Raw genomic sequence first — 11,236 nt, 5'->3', positions numbered from 1 at the left:
TACAACAGAGTAAAACATGATTTAATTAGAAACAAAAAGTTTGTTTCTTAAGACTGCAGTTACATAAAGTTTTGAATTTAGGGGGCCAGATGGTTGTCTAAAATAGCACATATTTTAGAATCTTTTGTAGCAGCAAAGTAGATCAAGTTGTTGAGAGGTTCACTTTATTCAGGTCAACCAACAGTTGCCACATCCAAGCTGATTGAAATTCAGTGAAATAAAAAATGTAACTCCTATATTCCAGAATTTTACTGAGATAAAAGATACAACTTATTTCCCATTTTCCTGTTTATAGATTGGATAATGTAATAGAAATTTACTCAATAGTTTATAAAAATAGAAATATAAATACAAATATTTCAGGCAAATATGAACTGGAAGAGATAATTGACAGATAAATCAAATTTAATTAAATTCTTGATGATAGTCAGGATTCTTACATGTTACACAAATGTATTCTTACTATTAACATGTATATTAATTCAGGATTTGAAATGTGATTTACAAATAAAATTGGAGGAAATCACATTTAGTTAGAAGGAACTGAGAATTTAACTTCAGGGTCATTCAGAAAATATATTAAAATTATTAAACTCTTTATCATTAAAACCCACTAAAACTTAAATATTAGCAATTTCCTTAGCTTCCCTGATCATGCATTTACTTGTATGGCATTGGCAATATGACTAAATGATTGCTGAGAACATTTTTCATTTTAATATCACTTAACTCTATCATTTACCTGACAAGAGGAAAAGAATAAACTTCATTTATTTTTATTCATTTATTTGGCAAATAAATATCAAGCAGTTACATGCAAAACAAATTTATGCTAAGGGAATAAATGCATCAAGTTCTTTTTCTCAGGGTACTCACATTTGATTGTGAATAGAAAGGCAGAAAATAAAGAAATGTGTAAGTATTAATGTGTTTAAAGAAACGTAATGCAATGGATGAGAGAGCATTAGAGAATTGTTCCATTTTTATATGGGGCAAAAGAAAGTGTGTTCAAGAGCAAAGGAGAGTTGAAGTGGAGAAAACACATTTTTAAAGTTGTCTTGTGGGTGTGCCTTTGAAATAATTGGCTCTTCTATGACTATCAATAGTTATTATTTTAAATTCTTTAACTGTGAACTTTGAGAATATGTTATTATAACATGTCTCTTTCTTCATTGGTACATATTAGGAAAAATTGCAAAATTAGGACAAGTTAATAAAGCAAGTAATAAAAGGCAAAACTAAGCATGCTTTCTTAAAAACAAAATTCTTAACTTTATTTTGAAACTTTGAAGAACCTTTTTTTAATGCTGATGTCATGCAGATATTTGAGAGAGAATTTTGAAAATGCAAGGGAAATAAGAAGATCAACAACATTAACTTTTCAACACAAGAGGAATAATATCTGTTATATTTGGAGTAAGATGTGGATAAATGTACAGACAAATTTATCCATTTGTATTTTATTTTCTGATTGTGAAAAAAGAGGAACTAATGCTAGAACTAATGAAGGAGGTTGTGAGAGTAGGAGGGTAAACTACCTGGACATATTAGTTCCCTGGATAATATTAAACATAACTAGAACAGTCTGGAAATAATTAAACAAGGCCAATTAATATTTGTGTTGGGGAACCTGAATTTAAAGCAACGTCAATAAATAATTTATTTTTCCTTATTTCTTCCATTTAAATCTCTCCCATAAAAAAGAACTGTGCTCCATATATCTGGAAAGCAAGAATAAAATAATTTAAGATATACTATTGAGATTTCAGTTAAGTAATATGTTTAATTTTATTATGTTTTATATAATACAAACTATATGTGTGGCATATATGTGTGTATGTTAAGCTGTATGTATAAGAAAAACACCAGACAACAGTTTTTAAAATATACATGTTAGAGAAAAATGCTTGTGTTTCAAGTACATTAGTTGATAGGCTTAAAAATATTTCTAATACAAAGCAATTATATTTACTCTATGAAGTACAGATTAGGAGCATAACTGATCAATAAGAAATTCCAGATTTTTATATATATATAAAATCATACTATAATAGTTTCTTTCTAATAATACAGTTTTTATTGTATGTTTTTCTCATGCTTTAACGATGCATTTTTTATTACCTTTAGCCACTTTTCTGTTGAATGTGAAAAGGAAGTGACATTTGTACATCTTCCTGTGTAAAATATAAAAGAAAAGATATAAACATGTTACTTTTAATTTTTTAGTGTATGTTATTAGTTTTTCTTTAGATTTGTGTCAGTTTTATAAGAATAATTTTTTTAAATGTCTGAATCCTTATAAGTTCACAAATATAACTTGCTACATAGATAGTTGGGAGTTTTGTGGTCTGAAATAACCTGAAAATAAAGAGAGTACATATCAGTATCCTAGACATCATTCTGTCTCAGAATCTTAGATGCTTTTTGGCAAGCTAACTACATTTTTCACCGTTTATTTTTATTATAATTAAAATTCAACTACAAATAGCTTTAATAGCAGTATGGGAATATTATATCATATTTATTAATTATTTAGTAATAAATTTATTGACAAACACCAGATTTTTTTAAACAAGGAATTTTTAGTGATTCTAAAACTGCATTCCTTAGAAAAGTAGTATGTATTTTTGTGTCTTTCTCCCTTTGATTAACGAGGTTAAATATACCAAATAATATCACAGGCCTCATTTTTTTTCTAATTTCATGGAAGTAGCATAGACATATGTAGTTTTAGCTCAATATTCATTTTTCCTCTTTTCATTTACTAAGCGAAGAACAAATTATGCTGTGCTTAGTGCTACCTTGCTAGCAAAAACAGTTCCTCTTGCCGGAAAGGCTTAATGTGTAATTTAGCACTACTCAATGAGATATGAGGGAAAATGATATGTAAAATTTCTCAATCACATCCTTCAGGGGAAGCTTTTTTCTCCTCTCCATCATAATCACTAGTATGAGAAGGGGTGCTAATGGACCAGCCTTGGCCTTGTAGATGAAAATGATGAAGGAAGAAGGTAGAAGGAAACTGGATACCTGTGTGACCTCTGGTATTTCACATGCCCTATCCTGTGGGTCACCTATTAGCTTAAACTTTTGCATAATTGAGAAAATGAGGGTTCTCTCTTATTTAAGGCACTATTGTTTGTTGTTTAGTAAGGCAGCCAAATAAATAACCTAGCTAATAAAAAATGTGTACTTTAAAAATATTCAAATATGAGACCTGCAGATGTTGAAATATTGTAATTAATGTATTCCCATTATTGAAGAATACGGTTTGTTAAAAATAAGTGTTTCTTCACTGAGATAGACTATATGAGAGAATAGTAATTCCTCCCTTCACATAACTTGGTATTCAGATGCTGTGAAGCTGATTTTTTCTTTAATACCTACAGACATGTTCTCTTAAATATAATCTACCATTTTCTTCTTGGTAACGTAGCAGAAAAATAAAGATTATTTCTAAAACAGCCTTCCTGCTTTCCAGTCCAAACCTAGGTCATTCTCTTCAGTCACCCTCTACCATATGGCTGTGTTTACCATCAGGTACAGAAGCCAGAAATTAAATTCAAAGTCTCAGGAAAGCTAGCATTTCAAATCTTTTATCCTGAACTCAATATTGTCTTTCTGGGGTCTCTCACAATTCCTCTCTACTTCCCAGTTTAAGGAAGCTATTTTTACTATACCCACATGCTGAAAAATACAACTACTTATTCTCTTCTCCTTCTTCTCCCAGACAGGAACAAAAAAAACACTAAAGCATTCTGTGGGTTCTTAATACGTATACCCAGTTTGAGCCTGGTCCTAAAAGAATAAAACTGACCATTTTGAAAGGAGGCAATAGCTAAAATCAGATCTCAAATTGAACTATCAAATTGGTGAGTGAAAAGAAAACCAGACCTTATAGACTATTAATCAATACCTTCATTTATTTTGCCTACATATAAGGCATGGAAATATCATATAATTGTCAACTTTGACTCCTAATTAAAAAAAAAAAAAACTGCAAGATTAAAAGGAACAAAAAACTAAATAGGCTTGTTATAGTGTATTTATTGTGTTATATTATTTTGTTTGAGGGAAATTCCAGAAACAATCTCCTGGGTCAGAATTTCCCAAATTCTATTCCCACTTCTGAGACTCCAATAAGTGAGGGGTGAGGTCCTAAGAACAGATGGTGGAGAAATAACTCACCTTCAGTCATAATTAGCTATATTAACTAACGTTCATATTTACAGCTTCAATAAATGAGTACTGTCTGCTTTATAATTATATTTTATTTGAATAAAATATTTAATGAGCTTTTGCTGAATAAAAAAACCATTGTAGGACATTTCAAATACATTGAAATGATAAATTAATTGGTTTAGGTATGATTTTTCTTTATAATTTGGTAATCAGTCAGGAAAAAATAAAATTAATTAAATTTTTAGTCATTGTTTACATTTTGTTGTCCTCTTTGAGTTCTTTAAATACAACATGCCAAACACTTCTCTCATAGTAGATAAAATACTAGTTTGTTTCCCCTCCCAGCTGAAGCTCCAAGATAGCCAGACCCAAATAAAAGTGACTTTAGAATTCATAGTCCTTAACACTGTGTTTGCAATGCATTAGGTGCTCAATCATTTTTTTATGGAGTGACTAAATGAATTAGAGTCATTCACTGTACATAATTCTACAGTTAGTATTAGAAGTATCCCCAGATATGCACATTTCAGAATTGAACTTCTGTCTGAATTAGAGCTTTGCAAAAATTTAGGGAGAGAAAAATATCCACATAAGGTGTAAAATATAATGGGGAAGTTCTGGTTAAAAAAAAAAAAACATAATAATAATCCATTGGCCCAGAGACCATGGAATTGTCTTTGGAAGAAAGTCTAAAGGAGAGCTCTTAAAAGAGATTTGACAATTACCTTTCAGGACAAAATCTTCCAGGAAGATGTTCTGACTAGTATCCAACAAATGAAGGAGCAAACCTAGAAATTCTAAGAACCTAGTAAGATGAAACGTTATTGAGTGACATTGAGGAGATTACAATTTCTCAACTAAAGTCTTTTGCTGCAAGAAGTCAGTTTTCTATTCCAATAAATGAAATAACAGACTGTATACCACAGAGAATTAGGAGAAACATCTCTGAAGCACAATGCATTGCTCAATTAACACATCAGCAGATCAACTTAAATCTGATCACTCACAATACACTTCATATATGTCCAATAATTTTATGGTACTTCAGAAATATATCCAATAATTCAGCCCCAAAACACAACAAATTATTTTCAGTTTGCTGTTGTTTTTATTTGTTTGTTTTATTTCCCCACTTGTCTTTTTTTCATCACTTGTTGTTACAGGTGTATTTTTGCACCTTTTGAGTTTGAAAGGTGTATAAGACTCCAGCATTGTTCTTGTAAATTAAATCATCAACATGGTCATTATATAAAATATAATATCTTTTGAAAACTAGTTTTTTGGAAAATGAATTGTAGTGACTGTTTTTACTATAAAATTTTACTATACTATGAGTATGTCAGTATTTGTACTACTAATTAACTGGAAGGTTTTAGCAGAATATAAATGAGTATTATGTATTATGTCACTGAACTTCTCAAATAAGTAGAAGTCATTAACATGCTTTGTGTCGTTCTAGCCAACTAATGATTTCACTTTAAAATATAGAACTTTCTAATAATGACCTTGTAGCTAAGCAGATTATATTACTTCTAAAATGAATAAACACAAATATTCCTTATGAAATGATATTCTTACATTTGATTATACTGCTTTCTGTTGTCACAAAATTATATATGAACAATGACTCTTATAATCTCTGTTTTGCTGTATATGCTACAGAATATTAAAAGTAATCATGATACTGACTTTTCCATAGACAGAATTAGAATTGTGTAACAAACATATCAAATTTTGAAACAGATCTTGAGGAAATTTCTGAATTTAGACTTACTTAATTTCTCTCAGCATCGTGTACCCAATTTGTTAAAATGAAATGGCAATGCCTTTATCATAGGGCTGTTACAAAAATTACACACAAGATGTTGTATTTTTAGCTTGTCTCTCTTAGGCCTTCCATGAATGATGATGACACTTTACTCGTTGTTGACATTTATTTCTAGAGAAATAGAGTGAGCTTATATAAATCTGTATTTAAGAATAAAGTTAGTGTTTTTATTTATGCTATCCAAGAAGAAAGAAATAGCATTCACCAAATATTTAATGAAACTTGTAATACAGTATTCCCTTTACTGGGAATATAATAGGGAATAAGGAGAGCAAGGTGCACCTTCTAAATATGCAATGGCAAATTCAGGTAAATATGATTTTGTAACAGTGAAACACAAAGAGGATTTTGACAGAGAGTATTCCCGAAAATGGGGCACATTTTACTTTGGAAAGGATTTCAGCGAGGACATAAAAGAAGATATAATCATTTCAGCTAAAACTAAATTATGAGAAGAAGCTTGTCATGTAAAGATGTAGATGTAGACAAAGGAACGGGCAATTGGAAATCTCACAACATAAGAATGAATTTACTATTTTTTATAATCAGAAAGTAGGTCCGTGTGTCTTGATTGCAATAAAGTATATTGTCAACAAGTTGGTGGGGGCCACATCACACAGTGCACTGTAGTAAATGCTATGGAGTTGGGGTTTAGTCTAAGAGAATGAAAGCAATACTAAGTGGTATTTGCTTATTTTTTCAAAGGAGATTGTTGCTATTGTGGATAAAATGCATTTTGATGGGACAAGTGAAACAACCAAAAAAAAAATCAGAAGCTTCAATCATAGATCCTGATAAATCAATTTCTAAAGTTAAAATCATTGACAGAAATAGACAATTAAAAGATGAGGTAGTTTTGTGGTTCGTAAGTGTGATATATGACTTTTAATGCTCATGTATGAGATGTGCCTCCCTCAAAGCTTAGGACTTCAGCACATGGCATAACATGAAAAAAAAAAAAAGAAAGAAAGAAAGAAACAAACCCAAAATATATGAATGTAGAAAACAACTTTTATAAACAGGTCGATAGCAAATACATAATATGCAGAGTTTAAAGGCATTTTAAAAACCAGTGGATTCTTCAGTGAGCAAAATAAGTAATTTATAGGAAAATAAACAAAATTTATAGGTGGACTTCTTTTCATTTTATAGAGATACAGAGAGAATAATTGGGATATTTTTCGACATGTGATTGTAGGAAGACATCCTTGCGGAGAAGATAATTCAACTGAAAACTGAACAATTATAAAAAGCCATTAACAAAGTGCTTTCTGCAATATTTAACAGATACAGCTAGCTAGATGCCAAGGAAGAGTCAGAAAACAACAATATGAATAGAGGCAAAAATGTCAGAATTTCACTGTGGTCTGAATTATGGAATCCCAAAAAAGAAACTTCAATTCTTGTCTGGACACCATGAAATTGATGTCATTTATCAACTACAGTTGTTATGAAGAGGGCTCTTAACGTAATTGCTGTTATTTTTGCAATAATGTGATGAACTACCAAAACAGGCTGAAATTCAGCAACGTTCATTCTCTTGGACTATAAGTATTTGTTTCTGTCTTGCTGTATATTATATATATAATCTATTTAAAAGTTCATTTAATTTTTTTTAGATTCTCATGTCTTGTTTACTTACCATATATTTAAATAAAAATACATATTTTTATGAAGATGTCCCATTGGAAAATAAACTAACTATAACCAACTTCCGTAAATGTTTTATTTTCTCTCCAAATGTATAAAGAACCTCTGAAAGAGTCCCATTTTTACATTTTGAAGTCTTTTGCCTTCTATTTATTGTTTTGTTGGGATTCAGTGGAGGATATTTGGTGGAGAATTGATTCTGAAACTTTCCAAAATATGGATAATATTTTGCTCATTTTCCATTGTGGGTTATCATAGAGAAAAGTTTCCATTTTAATAATCTATTTACAGGTCTGGCAATAGCTATTTTCTTTTTCTTTTTTTTTTTATTTTAGGTTTTATTTTAGGAACATGTGAAGTTTCTTGTATAGGTAAACTATGTCATGTGGGTTTGTCGTACAGATTACTTTATCACCTAAGTGTTAAGCAAGCTCTGTGCCCAATAGTTATATTTTCTGCTCCTCTCCCTCATCCCACTCTCCACCATGAGGTAGACCCCAGTGTCTGTTATTTTCTTCTTTCTGTTAACGAGTTCTCATCATTAAGCTCCCACTTGTAAGTGAGAACATGTGGTATGTGTTTTTCTGTTCCTGTGTTAGTTGGCAACAGATAATGGCCTCCAGCTCCATATTTGTTTCCCTCTCCAGCATGTTATTTTTTTTTAATTTTTAGTAATATCCATTCTGACTGGTATGAGATGGTATCTCATTGTGGTTCTGACTTCCATTTCTGTAATGGTCAATGATATTGAGCTTTTTAATTTTTTTCATGTGCTCCTTGGCCACAAGTACGTTTTGTTTTGAAAAGTGTTTGTTCACATCCTTTATCCACTTTTCAAGGTGGTTGTTTGCTATTCTCTTGTAAATTTGTTCAATTTTCTTATAAATTCCATGACCTAGCCACTGTACCTTTTTTATTTTGAAAACATACAATAAATTAAGAACCAATAGCACAGTTGATGGGTCTCTCTGTGACACTTGCCATCTTTCCTCTCTTCATAGCTATAAGAAAATATTTTGGAAGAAGAGTTTCTGATAAACGCCACTTAGAGAAGCTCTGAGCATCCATTATTATAAATGGTTGACTAAAATTTGGGGTAAAGCATCCTATTAAAAATGAAGTTAAGAACTTTATGTAGAACTTTAAAATGTGTCCCTCACAGAGTAAGTCTCTGTCTCAAAAAAAAATTGTCCCCCAAATCCTGTTGTATGTCAACCTATTATAAAATACATTGTAAATATGATAACTCAGCAGAAGAACGTCATTCTAAAATTCATTAAGAATTTAATGTTAAGTGTATCAGTGACACACAAATCATGAGGCAAGATGGTTTAAATATGTTACAAATAATATTAAATAATCACACCCTCTGAGTTTAAATTCTTTTTCACCCTATGTGTACTGCCACTCAACACTTGACTTCAGGGTCATAATCCTTAGTGAACCCATCTAACATCCACCTAAAATAAAGGTCAAGAGCCACTCTTCTATGCTTCACAAATAGCCTCAGGGCTTCATGAATAAACAGAGATAGGCTAGCTCCCTTTTGCTCTATAGCCTTAAGTAGTTCTGACCACAGCCAGAAAGAAATAGCTGCATGCAGCCTGATCTTTATTTAACATCTTGACCTTTGGCAAGGTATTTCTAAAATATGTTACTAATATGTACTTCTTGGTTGTTTTACTAATATTTGAAAGAACTGAAGTTACTATTATTCACTTTTCATTTGAAACTACAGAAGCAATAACAACAAAGTTCCAATATAAAATCCATTATTAAATAGCTTTCAACATAATAGATTATTTACTACAATTGGCAAAATCCAGTTATTAATAGTTTCCTACTAGAATGACTTTTTTTTTTCTTTTTGCCACATTTTAGGTTAACCCTATTTGTTTTAATCTCAATTTTATTGTGCATTTCCCTAAGTACTAAAAACACCAGTAGTGTCAGCAGCAATTTGCTACTTAACAAAGCTCCAAGTAACACTGTAGTATGCCACTTGCTACTAGTGCTATATTTTATCCAGAGGAGATTAAGAGGAGGTGCTAAAATCCAATTATGAAGTGGTAGAATTTCAGCACTTAATTCCCAAGTGCTACTATCAACATCAATTGACTATCCATGTGTTTTCATAACTGTCTGCCAGGCACTGAAGCTATGATAGAGCATCTTTCATGTGACTTCATGGGCTCGATTAGCTCCAAATGATTGTGCATAAAATTGCCACTCATTAAGTAAAGGTGTTAACTTTGGCTGTAAGATTTCCCTGTTTTAAAATTAGCATAATTTTCTCACCTATTGTGTGCACTTCCTACACCTAAAAAGTAATCTGTAGTTGCACTTTATCAGTCTGCTGAATAGTGTCAGCAAGATTATATATATATCATATTTTTTGGCTCCTCTCTGTAACACATTTAATATTTTTAAAAATATTAAGTCAAAGCACTGAAGCTAGCTGGGAATTCCTATACTCACCCAGAGTTGGCTAAATGTTCCATTTCTATAAAAATTATTCTAACTTTTAACATATTTTCCCAATATGAATCTTCTATGATCTCAAGTGATGACATTATCATGCCATCTTAAGTTAAACAGTGACTGTATGACATAAACTGCCCAATTTCCCAACCCTATATCTGAAAATGTTCCTAAAATAATATGCATTATTACCTGTTTCCTGATGTTGTCAGATGAAGAACAATACTTTCTTCCCTACCAAGGCTAACACAACATCCTTGTATACTCACAGTGCTATTTGTTTTGCATTCTCAGGAAAAGTTATCTAATAGTTACTGTCTATTGAAAAGAGCTGGGCACATTCCTCAGCCCCGGGCTCAAAACTCCCTGAGCCTAGTACAAACACATCCCATCCTCCCATCCCACCACATACCACCATATATCTCTCCAACTCCCTGAGCCCAGTACAAACACCACCTGGAAAGTCTCCGATAAGGGGACAGCCATTCAAGGTTACTGAAAGCGTGGGAGCCAAAAGAATTTCTTTGTTCCCCTGCAACTTTCAGGCTATAAAAAGCAAACGCTCGCATTGTTCGGGGCCCTCTTGTATACTGTGGAATGGAGGGACCAAGTTCGAACTTGTAGTAAAGATCCTTGCTGCTTGGCTTTGACACTGGACTCTGGTGGTCTTCTTTGGGGAACAAACGGTGTGGGCATTACATCTGGGGGCCCGTCCGGGATTCCCCAAGCCCACCAGACCCCTGGTCAACGGATCTGCTAGGATCGATCTACTGATAGGTGAGCTGGCTCGTCTCCGTTTGTCTGTCTGTGTCTGTATGTCTGTTCTGAATCTGAATCTGTGACTCGTGAGGTCTGAAACTGGAGCTGGCACAGTCCTGGCAGACGCGCTATAGGACGGCCAGCGGAGACCGGTGGGAGACGTCCCCTGGCTCTCTTCTGATTTAAATTGCGATCTGAGGTGCCGGAGCGCGTTCGCTATCCGGGCAGCAGCTGACTCTCACCCGGACTGCCGGGGCGTGCTCGCGATCTGAGTTGCCAGAGCGCGTTCACGATCCGGGCAACAGCTGACTCTGACCCAGGCTTCCGGCTCGCGCG

At 32.8% G+C, this 11,236-nt stretch overlaps 1 non-coding gene across 1 annotated transcript; it reads left to right on the top strand.

Moving 5' to 3' along the window:
- The first annotated feature begins 6,860 nt into the window (after positions 1-6,860).
- LOC112427841 (small nucleolar RNA U13) lies at positions 6,861-6,962 on the top strand. Its single transcript, XR_003019592.1, has one exon. It is a non-coding gene; the product is annotated as a small nucleolar RNA U13 (small nucleolar RNA).
- The last annotated feature ends 4,274 nt before the right edge of the window (positions 6,963-11,236 follow it).

The sequence above is a fragment of the Macaca nemestrina genome, chromosome 2 (assembly GCF_043159975.1).
Source record: "Macaca nemestrina isolate mMacNem1 chromosome 2, mMacNem.hap1, whole genome shotgun sequence".
NCBI classification, from domain to species: Eukaryota; Metazoa; Chordata; class Mammalia; order Primates; family Cercopithecidae; genus Macaca; species Macaca nemestrina.
The sequence above is the reverse complement of the archived record's forward strand: the minus strand, read 5'-3'. Positions and strand labels throughout refer to the sequence as shown.